The following is an 11,561-nucleotide window of genomic DNA, read 5'->3' as shown; positions in this document are numbered from 1 at the left end:
TCGTTTTGGTATCTCATGCTGGTCCACGTGCATCGAAAGGTACGTTACGGTGCAGAACAAATCGACACGGCCCATCGATGCTGTTGCACTTGTGATTCCCAAACGTTTCACCTGGCCTGGCGACCTGTTGACCCTCCACGTCAAGTACGTCGAGTCAGGCCCGGCCTTGGACCACGAAAATGAGAGGAGGCATGATTTATAATGGTGTAATGGGAGCGCGAGATGATACCGCCGTTATTGTGGAGCCGCGAGGCATTATTGCAATGCCTGACCTCGGACTGCCTTCCAGGCGAATGCAGCCTCCAGAGGAGATGATCCTTTGAGAAAAGTCGACCGTGATCACACGAGATTGTGTTGTGGAAAAGTATATTGAGGTGGATAGCTTGGTTACTAAATGCGAATAAAATTGATAGTTGGCATAATAAATTGAGAATAAATGGAAGAATTGACATAATAATTCTTTATAATTCACCACAAAGAACAAATGATTCTTTGATCGTTATTATTTTCCGTTACACCTAGAAGTTTAGAGAAATTAATAAATTATCTACATACAGTAAACGTTCTTATACTTATGAATACAAATGATGAAGGATATATGGAATACTCTGTGAAATGTATGAATACATATTGTGTAATGTATGAAACGTATACAGAATATGTTACTACAATCAAGTACAGGAAGTTTATAATGATTAATAAATCGTATTCTTTATTACCTGAAATCATTTAATAACATACTGTGATCGAAAATAGGAAATTGTATCAAGTGTAAAGAAAAAAGCAAAATTTGAAAGCATTGAAAGATTAATTCTTTTGCAGCATTCAAGTTATTTCAACTTATATAAAGATATGTTTGAATACTGCAAATAAGTATCTCGTCTAATAAAGCGTGCTCACTTGATAAAAAGATAAAAGTAATCACAGGAAACAATGTATATAATTGCGATCTTACCATTACATTCAATTTCCAAGAAATCACTACTAGTCGTTTGGCCGTTCTCGTCGAATCTCCTCTCGACGTATTCGATATCTATTTCTCGATGAAAAATCGCGACGACGCCTATGAAGACCACGAGGCGACCTCGGTTATTACCATAATTACGCACTATGTACAATTAAGCGTACTCATCGTTGTAATCATGATTACCACCTTCATCAGAAGCAGCAACGGCAGCATCATCATCATCATTATCGTGGTACGTTCGGTGCCGCGTTTCTGTTTCGAGAGGGTTGCATTTAAAAGCCGCGACCAGGACTATAATTTCCCGAATAATTCATAAAATAATGTTCGATGTAATTGAAATAATTCCATATGTACTTGAGCGTTTAATAAATTAACCGTTGACTGTAATTTCAACGATAATTTCACCGGCAAACTGGGCGCGATCCTGAATCGATAAGCAGACTCTCGGCCACCGAACCTGCCACGGCCACTAAAGTGAATAAATCAATCAGGTTTCAGAGCGATCCACCAGGTTTCTGTGCATCACTGACAGAAAGATCGTTGCTTCTTGATTGAGAGATGTCGTTAGTTAACTTATCGTCCATTTTAATGCGTACAACTTTCAAACAAGACTCTTCTCGTAACTATAGTGCTTTAGATTATTATTAAAGATGTAATGCTATAAGTTATAAAGTTGCAGAAATTTTGACATGCTAAATATAATATTACGTAAGTATTCGCACTTGAAAATTTTAGAAATGGACATCGAAACGATTACATACATACCTATCTGATGTGTTTTAGTCAGACGAAATGAACAGTGAAAGTACAATTGAATGATATACATTATCGTCATTAACGAAGAAAGTTTCTTCAGCAATTTATAGAGTGATCACAGTTGCACATTTCCTGGAACATCCTAATGCAGCATTCGTATACCATATTGCAGATAATCAGCCGATTAATCACTTTCTATAGAACATAAACTTAATGGCGTAAGATACGACAGGAAGCGAATAAAATATAAGCGTATAATTCACAAAGTCCTTAAGCACAACAAAGGGAAGGCTAAAACGACTTTAATCGCGCCACGTATACACTGTGCCGTTTTCATTCGCGAAAGATGATCGTATGTTCCATTTCGATCGTAACGATCCCTTTTGGAAAAGAAAAAAAGCGCGCAGGATCGATCTCACGGCACCCACAGTGCCTTGTAATTCATTATCTGCCACCAATGAATAATCTTCCGGTACCAAGCAACCCTGTGTTTCATCTCTTGGCCACCGACAATGTAGCTCACCGTTGCACGTACAGATTTTTTCAGAGAAGAGCCTCGAGAACTCAATCCACTTGTACCATCGCTGGAATTACCTATCGAACAAAGTCACCGTGAAACAGCTGCAACGTTTGAAGTTTCGTAAAATCATTCAAAAGATCAAAAGGTTTCTGCTTATACTAAGATGGCTCGTAAGTTTGCAATTCTCATTTCAAATTTCTTGTCATTTCATCGGGATAGTCGAGGAACCTGAGTTTTCTTTCGAGATCAATGTCTGCTGGCGCTTTCTGTCCCTTTTCCGCTATATTGAGCAATGTTCCACGCCGAAGACACCGACTACCCAACGGCTATTCAATGATTTCATAAATAACCATTATTGTCCCGTTTAGGAGGGCGACCCGTTAAATTCTTTCAAAGTAAAAGAAACGGATATCATAATTTCGGGGCTGATTTGAAGCTGGGTTCGAGATTGAAAAATATGTCATTTCGAGAAGAGGTCCTCGGGCAGGTTTCGAGATATTGAAACGACATAGAGAAGCTTACATTTCGAAATGATTGAGCGTGATGAATCAGAATCAAAATATCCTGTATCGAATATATACCCTCTTTCAGGAGTATTGAGAAATTTATGGAAAAATTAGGAAAACTTTTCAGAATTACTTTCTTGTATCATACTTCGTATTATAATAAAATCAATTATTTAAACTAAAATTAAATATTTTCTTATTATCTCTATTGATCATATCTTTTAATATTCTTTTTCATCGTCAGATTTTCTATTCTGTTTATTACTAGTTTCATGCACGTTGCTAATAATCATAATAAATGATTTCAATTTGATCAAATTTCTGAAAATTCCCTTATTTATCACAAATTATACCAATAAAGTTTAGCAAATGTAAAGATCAACACATAATTCTTCTATAATCCTTACAAATTGTTCGATCTTTACAAAGTTTTGTCCTCCATTGCGAATCGTTATCCAATAGTGGTACAAACAAAATGAAAGCAGCTTGATATTATATTTATGAATGTAGGTGCACTCTTTTAAACATTTCTTTTATCGTACAGTTCCTTTCGTCGATGTACCTTCGTTTCCAGTAGACAAATCTACCGTGCATAATGTTGAACATTTGTCGTTTCAACAAAATTTATTGGACATCGCCCGTCAACGCGCAAGCGATGGTCGCGACTGATAACGCGTGACAGTTTAAAAACACGAGACGGCTGTCAATAACGAATCTCCGTTGCGTGGTACCGCGAGACGGCAATGAGGAAGTCGTCTGACCTGCGGGACCACTCGCGTAAGTTCACACGGGCGTAAATTTACCTGACCCGAATGGGAGAAACGAGAATCGCGGACGACAGAGGCGCGAAACCGCATATGACTACTTTTTCTTTCGCCTCTCATAAATGTCGATGGTCAAACCCGGTAGGTTCCCCGGACTTTGTCATTTCGTATTACACGCGTGTGCCAGCAGGAAACGTAAATCGCTACAATGTTGAAAGTGTTCGTGGGAAGGGAAGGTCTTATTACGTGAAATAACCGATGATAACGTGCAAAGAAATGACATTTAACTTCGTAGAATTTTTCAAACGTGGGTGTGGAGAGAATATTTTTTAGTACAAAGAGAATTTTTACAACATGGGACATTGGTTTCTTCTCTCACAGGATTGTATAAAATATTTATGAATACAGCGATGTTGGGTAATTTGATATCTATGCTTTTCAAATGGAGATTGCTATCTAAATTGAGTCTTGAAATGAGTGTTATGTAAGACACATTCAAATGAAAAGATGTATGGGTGAAGCAATTATCGGAATTATTGTGCAGGATGTCTGCATAGAAAGAGTACTAATTAAAATTGTTGCGTGTCTTCGAAAGGGCATCGGATAAATTAATTGTTCAAGTGCGTACATAAAGAAACGTTTACAGGCGAAAGGATACTGGATTAATTAAGGTAATCCAAAGGATGAAAAGATACTGACTTGTAATCTGAAGGAAAATATATTGCATCGGCTAATGTAATATTTTATATAAAATGTCAAAATTCTATATTAAACTAAAACTGGTCTTACCTGAAATGTGGTTGAAAGCGAAATGTGAGCACTTTTTTCACTCGCCCCACCAAGATTAACTTATTGCATTTCCACTTCACGAAACTGCATACCCATCACTTGCGATACATTCTTACTTTTAATTTATATCCTGCAAGTACCATGGATTGCAGTATCAATTCCAACACGATCATTTTCGCGAGCATGTGATAAAATTGCACGTTACTGCGTCGTGCAGCGCACGCATAAATTGCTTTCTTCTTTTAGTCTCCGCAGCCTTTTTTACCCTCCCTATCAGTTTCTCCCTTCGTCTTCAATTATGTTTCTCAACTTCAAAATCTCTTCGTTATTTCACTTCCCTGTTATAAACTGCTTGTTTCTTTCGTATTATTACATAGGATTTCATTGTTTGATGTTGTATGTTCATATGGGCCAAAAAATATTACTTCAATTATTGGAAAAATAAGATGCATACCTAACAATGTTTTCGATAAAAAGCATAAGTGGAAATTAGATTAAACCATTCTCCATCGAAAGACACGTTTATCAACTATAGATATTTTTCAAACCAAACGCGTTAGTCACAATCCATGTATTATTTACAAGTCCATCAAACTGGAAACAGATTTTGTTTAGTCATATAACCATCGAAAGAAAAATTTTCGTTGTAACATATGACGACGATGATTTTTATTATCATCTTTCTTATTATTTTTATCCTTCAACCTTTATATTTCTCTTTTCAATACCACAATTCAACTTCCCCAAACATTTCGCATCCTCAACCTTCTTCCCCAACGCCTCCATGTCCTTACTTTACCTTACATTCCCTCCAACAATTTCATTTCCTTCCCCTCTTTCAATTTCCTCTGCCTCGTCCCTCTCCTCTATGACCTTTCAGGTTCCTTCCTCGTTCATTCCTCATCTTTCACCTTCCTTCGCAAACTTGTCCCTTTTCTCCCTTCGCTCGGCGCAGCGTGCACGAAGGGTACGGTAGGATACGTGATTACCAGCAGCCTCCGTGGCAGCAGACAGTGCCCAGGGGTTAGGGGTCGTCCCGCCTCGGCTTACCGGCCAGGCTGCAAGTAATTGCAGCCGACTGCGATCCCGGGAAACCGCATCCTGGCCAGCTTGTAGACGAAAAATTGCGCGACCCACGTGAACGAGCGCACCGTTCTGCGTCGGACTTTCGCGTCCACGCGAGAAAGTCAGCATGGAATTCGCCACACGAGTCGCTCGTCCGATCTTAATGGCGGATTATCACGGATATTATTGCGGCAATTACACGATGGACGAGATATCGAGCGTTTCGTGCCGGTCGAACATTCAATCGGTTCTTCTTTCTCATATTATTCTCGATCGAGTATCGTGCTACAAGCAAACGGTTGGTTAATGGTTCTCCAGGTTCTTTATTGCTCGTTCTCAACGATGAAAGTATTCGTTGTATCTTCTTTTATAATTGGTTTATTGAATTAGTAGAAGGTAGGATGTAATTTTGCATCGTGACGGTGATTGCATTCGGTGGAATGATAATAATTTTTCGTACACCTGTTCCGTCGCCGTGCCGTTTCATCTTTATTGCTGTTAATTTTCATGCATTAAAATATATAAATCCATCTTCTCGAAGCAGAGTGTTAAAGACGTAAAGAAATTCGAGGTATGCGTTTCATCTTTCTTTGTCAGTTTCTCGTCGTTATTCACCGTGTAATTTTCTGGATGGCGGTTACGACGAGAAGACATAGGAATTTTGACACGACTGGGGACACACGCGTGTGGTACTGTACCGCATATCAGTTGGGAAATTATTAGTTATTATTGAAATTTGCGACCGAGAGGTACAATTTTACGTACAGACTTTTTGGTTATTCAATGGAATATCAGTTAATAAAGTCACACGATCACGCGCGAAGAATTCTCGCTCTACGAAGCCGACACCTGCGTCATCGTGCCCCCTATTTACCACGTATCAGGTGATGGTAAACTCGGCATCGTTTTATCCAAACCGGTCATTTCCCCCTTGGCTAAAGTGTCGATGCAAATCTATTAAAATTTCTGAATATACATACATATATATGCTTCGAATGCAACATCGTCAATGTAGACTGCGCCGTTAGTAACGAAGCAGAAAGTATAAGAATATATTTTACTATGATCTCACTCGTGTTGCACCATTGAATTAATATTGTTAGTGAAATTTTACGAGGTTCTTGTAAAACAGGTACGAGTCTGGGGACGAAGTAAATGAAATTCGACCAATATATTTTACAAGTTACGAGCTGTTCGATTATCCTATTTAGCGAAAAATGATAAGATCATAAAACAGAAGTCTATATGCTATAATTTATATCTTGGTAATTCTATATTATTATTAGTTGGTCACTTCGTGCCCAAGAACACTATCATATACGCAATTTTAACAATAAAAAGATAATTAGTTTCGAAGCTATTCTCTTCTCGTCACATTATTCTCTACACCGTAAGAGTTAAAACTTCATTCACTTTCTAATAATAGATGGAAACCGATACAGTTTCATTTTCATCGAATCACTAGCCTAGTTACGAGCATAAGGAGAACAAGTAGCCTGGTGTTGAAAAGTTGATAAATCTACAACGACCAAGTATGCAAACTAGACGAGCCTCGATCATCGTCTGTAATGAAAGATCGAGTCAGCTTCAAGCAGGCACAAATATCCCATGAACTCTCGCGTTACACTCCTCCAAGCCATAAATACTTATCTCTAAGCACGCACCTGTCAGCGATTCATCGTCGTCCGGAAATTGATCCGTTCGTAATTCACGGTAACTATGATCAGCGGCAAATCAGCGGTAATAATGAGCATTAAATAACGACCGCCGTTATAGACCAGTCGATTCCCGTGTATTGTAATCAAGTAATTCGCGGGCTTCGTATCGCCTTCAGCCACGCGGTACCAGTTGCTTGGCAAAGTTGCCGAAGATTCACCGAGAATATCAAGATATCTTTTATGTACAAGCCTCCTATCGATCCGTATCGATAAATATCTACCCACGTATAGCCGATATCCGGCAAACGTATACACTCATCGGCCATACTCGTAACGATTATCGATCATTTCCGCGCCGCTGGCCCGGCGGGGTCAAAAGTTAATGCAAAATCAACGCCAATTCGTACTGCTGCACGTTCACTATGATTTGCTTCGATGTTCGTGATGTATCATATGGTGGAAAGTGTGTTAGATAAGAGCCAGAGTTGCAGATTTGGTTTGTCAGGATGATAAATTTGTACTTGAGAGTTGGAATATTCCAAGTCGATCGGTTTCTAAAAATTAAGTTACATATATCATCTTAGTGATCTTTTTCCACTTTATTAGAATAATAGGAATGTATTTACGTTACGTTCGCAAGAAGATGTTACGTAAAGAGTCTCCGATGTTTATGCATTTATAGTTCTAAATAAAAGAAAAAAAAAATGCATGAAATACAGGAAAATATATAAAATATTCAAAGTATGGCACTCGTTATAACGTTCAGCGAGTGTGTTTACATTTAATTCCTTAAGCTGCATTCACAAAAATATGAGTATGCATGAAAACCTCTAAAAAGTAAATAAACAATAATTAATAGAACGCTGACTTAGATCTGAAAAAATTGACTTAGATTCTTTTGTTTTTCAACCATTGTATTGTAAACAAATTGTTTCAGATTTAGTGCAGACTTTGTAGATGCAGTGTTTCTAATCTATATTGGTGTGTAAATTCTCGTACGAATACTATTCAAAATAAAAAAAAATTTGAAATTAAAAATCTCACGATTTTCAACAAAAATATGTCAATAACGAATTTAATTCAGTTAATGGTTTACGATATGTAGACACAGTGTCGTATTCACAAAACTACCTCCGCTATACCTTCATGAGTCAGCACAGAAAATATTTTCAAAACACTTTGAATATCAAAATTTGAAAGCGGTGGATCATGCAGGCGGATCCTCTTTGATTCGATTGTCCGTGTTGCATTAGAACCGACAACGACGACGACAATGGCCTTACAAGAATATTTGCAAACGACGTGATTCTATTGTCGGTGTGGAAGGTTCGTGGATTCCATGGGATACATGGAAAGTCGAGTTTTGAAACGCGTGACGACACTCGTATAATGGCTCGCTAACGACTCAACATCTGTCGTGTAGTTATTCGAGGCAAATGACGCTCCGACGCCTTCCCGCAGAGCGAGGATCTATCCGTCTAACTTTTTGAACGTTCTTCCGCAGTTTCCCCTGACATTTCGTAGCAATCCGACGCTATTTCGTAACTTAATAGTAAAAATTAACAAATAATTCCAAGGGAAAATTCCTGTATTCCTTTGCCAATACATTCCAATTTTTTTAATTTTCCAAATCCAAATTATTCTACAGCAATAGAACGATTTTTAAAAAATATTCAATATGGCAGTTACATATATAGCAAAAATAAGCGAATTAAGAATTCAAAAAACAAAAAAAAATATTTTCAGGAAAATCGAAATTGAGAAACTTTTGATAAAAATAATCTACAGCTCTATCGTAAATATACAGGATGGAGTATTTAAGTGCAAATACCGAAATATCTCTGTTATTAATGGTCATATGAAAAACTTCAGAGGACAATTTTTGGAGATGCACATGCAATGGCAAATGACATTCTTCCTGGAAGGCATATTTTTATCAGATTTTAAGATCTGATCGTTTTTCAAATGGAATCATATGTCTTTTAATATAAAAATTTATTTGCCTATTTATGTCGAAAAATCGTTGGTTTTGGTATTTTAATTTTCATCCCGTATAACTTATCGTATGGAAGACAAGAAAACAAATAGGAAATAGTAGAATTACTATAAAATTTTCCAGGAAGCTCTTCAGACTCTACAAAACTTTTTTTTCAATTCCTATCAACAAACAGTTCCTACTTACCCATTACACATTTACAAAACTGTTTCATAATAAAGCAGCGAAATTGTTTGAAACATGTTTGCGTGCAGAAATAGAGTAACGTCTATAGTTTCATTTTTTATGGTTCCTACTTTTGCTATGGTTTTATATTGCTACGTCAAAGACGGTGAAAGCGAGATCAGGTCGTGTTCGCAACGAAGCGATACGAAACAACCATTACCGGTGCCGTAAGGCGAGTAGGTTGGTAAATCGCGATTGATATGCAAATTCGTCGCATCATTAGTGGCGCGTACGTGAGCCGGCAAAGAAGCAAGAGGAGGTGTGACCATTGCAGGAAAGAGGATTCAAAGGGTGCACGCTGTCGTACATTCACTCTCGAAAGGAGGAGACACGGATGGTCATCGGTCGTTAAAGTGAAAAATTATGCTTTCCTACGATCCTCTCTTTCCCTTCTTCCCGGATTCAAATTCAAACGGTTACATCTGCACAATGGTCAGCTGCATGGGGTCAAGCCAATTAGAGACGAGATGTTGTGGTGAGAAAGTAACGACGTAAAGGGTGGGTGAAATGGAATTCTCGTGACCGATATGCTGGTACGTAAATAGGCTGTTATAATTAGGATGTGATTATGGAACCGTGTAAATTTAACGGAAGAGGCGAGTGGATGCTATTCCTGAAAATTCTTCGAGAAATTTCGATTTTGATAAAACTTGTTCCAAATTAAATCCTAAAAAGTAAAAAAGCAATTTTAAAAGAAAGAGAAATTAGTTTCTTCGTTGCTAATACATGAATCACAAAGTGTAATTGGAAGTTCATATATCAAATTAATTTTTCAAGAAATATTATTTCAATAATTCTGACAAACAAAAATATTTTAAAAATCGTTCAATGGTTTACGATATTGCAATAAGGAAAGCTTCATAAAACATAAAGAACTATCAGATGCAACCAACCGCATGCATTAATACTCTTCCAGTTTCATAGAAAATACAATATAACAACATTTCCTAAATACACCAATAAATATTCCAGTAGATTAGCTAAAGTCTATTATTTTCATTGTAAAGGAGAAATTTGCTTTGGTAGACTTAATGAGACGTGAACAAAAGGATCGCTCCAATGGTTATTGTCGTCCTTATATAATTACCATCAAGTTCAAGTTGGATTAATGTAAGTACCTACAGCTTCATCGTGGATCCGAAGAGAGCCGGTGACGACGAGAAAAGCACAAACGCACTTCTGGTATTTAGCGTGAAGAATGGCGCACGTCAGCATGATGGATAAACTCGGTTTCCCGGCGTACTTTATCGTAAATGGCGGACGGAATATTGCGGAGGCGAAAACACAGGTGGTCATGGCTGTGCATTACACGGAGGAATACTAGCTTCTAAGTAAGAGATTCCTTGGGAATAATTAAGAACATTTATTTCCAAGCAAGAAGCTCGTTAGCAGTTGCCATTGCTAGGAAAAGTTCAACGTCCCTCGTTACGAATATTCAAAAATGATGAGAGAAGCTAAGTACCGTAAAAGGAAGTATAACAGTGGAAGTTTTCAAATTTAATGGAAATTAAAGCGAAAAAGTTTTGCATGAATACTTATAGTAAAATAGAAATCAATGAATTTTATAAAAGCTCGTGAGAACTGATTATTGAATTTTAAGATTGCTTGCAACACTCTTGATGTGTGGTTTTTATTTATTTCGTTTTATCCATTTTTCAATTTGATATGGTTTCTATATTTCTTGACTCTTTCTTTTCTTTTAATAATCATCGACCTTAATTTCTAATATATTTCTCAATGATAAATCTGTCTTTCTAAAAGTAATAACTGCAGAAGAAAATAAAAGTTAAAGAAACAGCTTGGCATTTATTTAACCCGTTCTATTATACAAGAAGTTTCTCGTCTCACTATGCAAATCTTCTTAGTAATCGCGCAACGATGCAATCGTTATTACTGCTATTAAAACGAAAAGAACAAGAACCGACGATTATCTTTCACCATATTACGCGGAAAGTTGTTAACATCGACATTGGCTAAGTCCATCGAAACCAGCTGGATCTTATACGTCGAGGATCGACGGAGGATAAAGTCAGCCGTATCTTTTTGACGAGTCAAAATGTTTCTTCTCTATCCCCGTCATTATGCTAATCCTACCGTATTTTAAATTTCATGCCGGCTATGCGACCTATTTTGTGGAGACCTGTCATTTTCCCCGCGGGTATCCTGACAGGATAATGAGCCATCTTGCGAGCATCGGCTTACGTTCAACGAAACGAGGAAAAACGAGTTGACACGATACTATGCAGTATCGTTGGATTTCATAAGAAAATAAATTAAATAAGATTCTGCTAATCGATCAGAGAGTGTAAAGATAA

This window comes from Bombus pascuorum, chromosome 10 (assembly GCF_905332965.1).
Source record: "Bombus pascuorum chromosome 10, iyBomPasc1.1, whole genome shotgun sequence".
NCBI classification, from domain to species: Eukaryota; Metazoa; Arthropoda; class Insecta; order Hymenoptera; family Apidae; genus Bombus; species Bombus pascuorum.
This window is presented reverse-complemented; position numbering follows the sequence as displayed.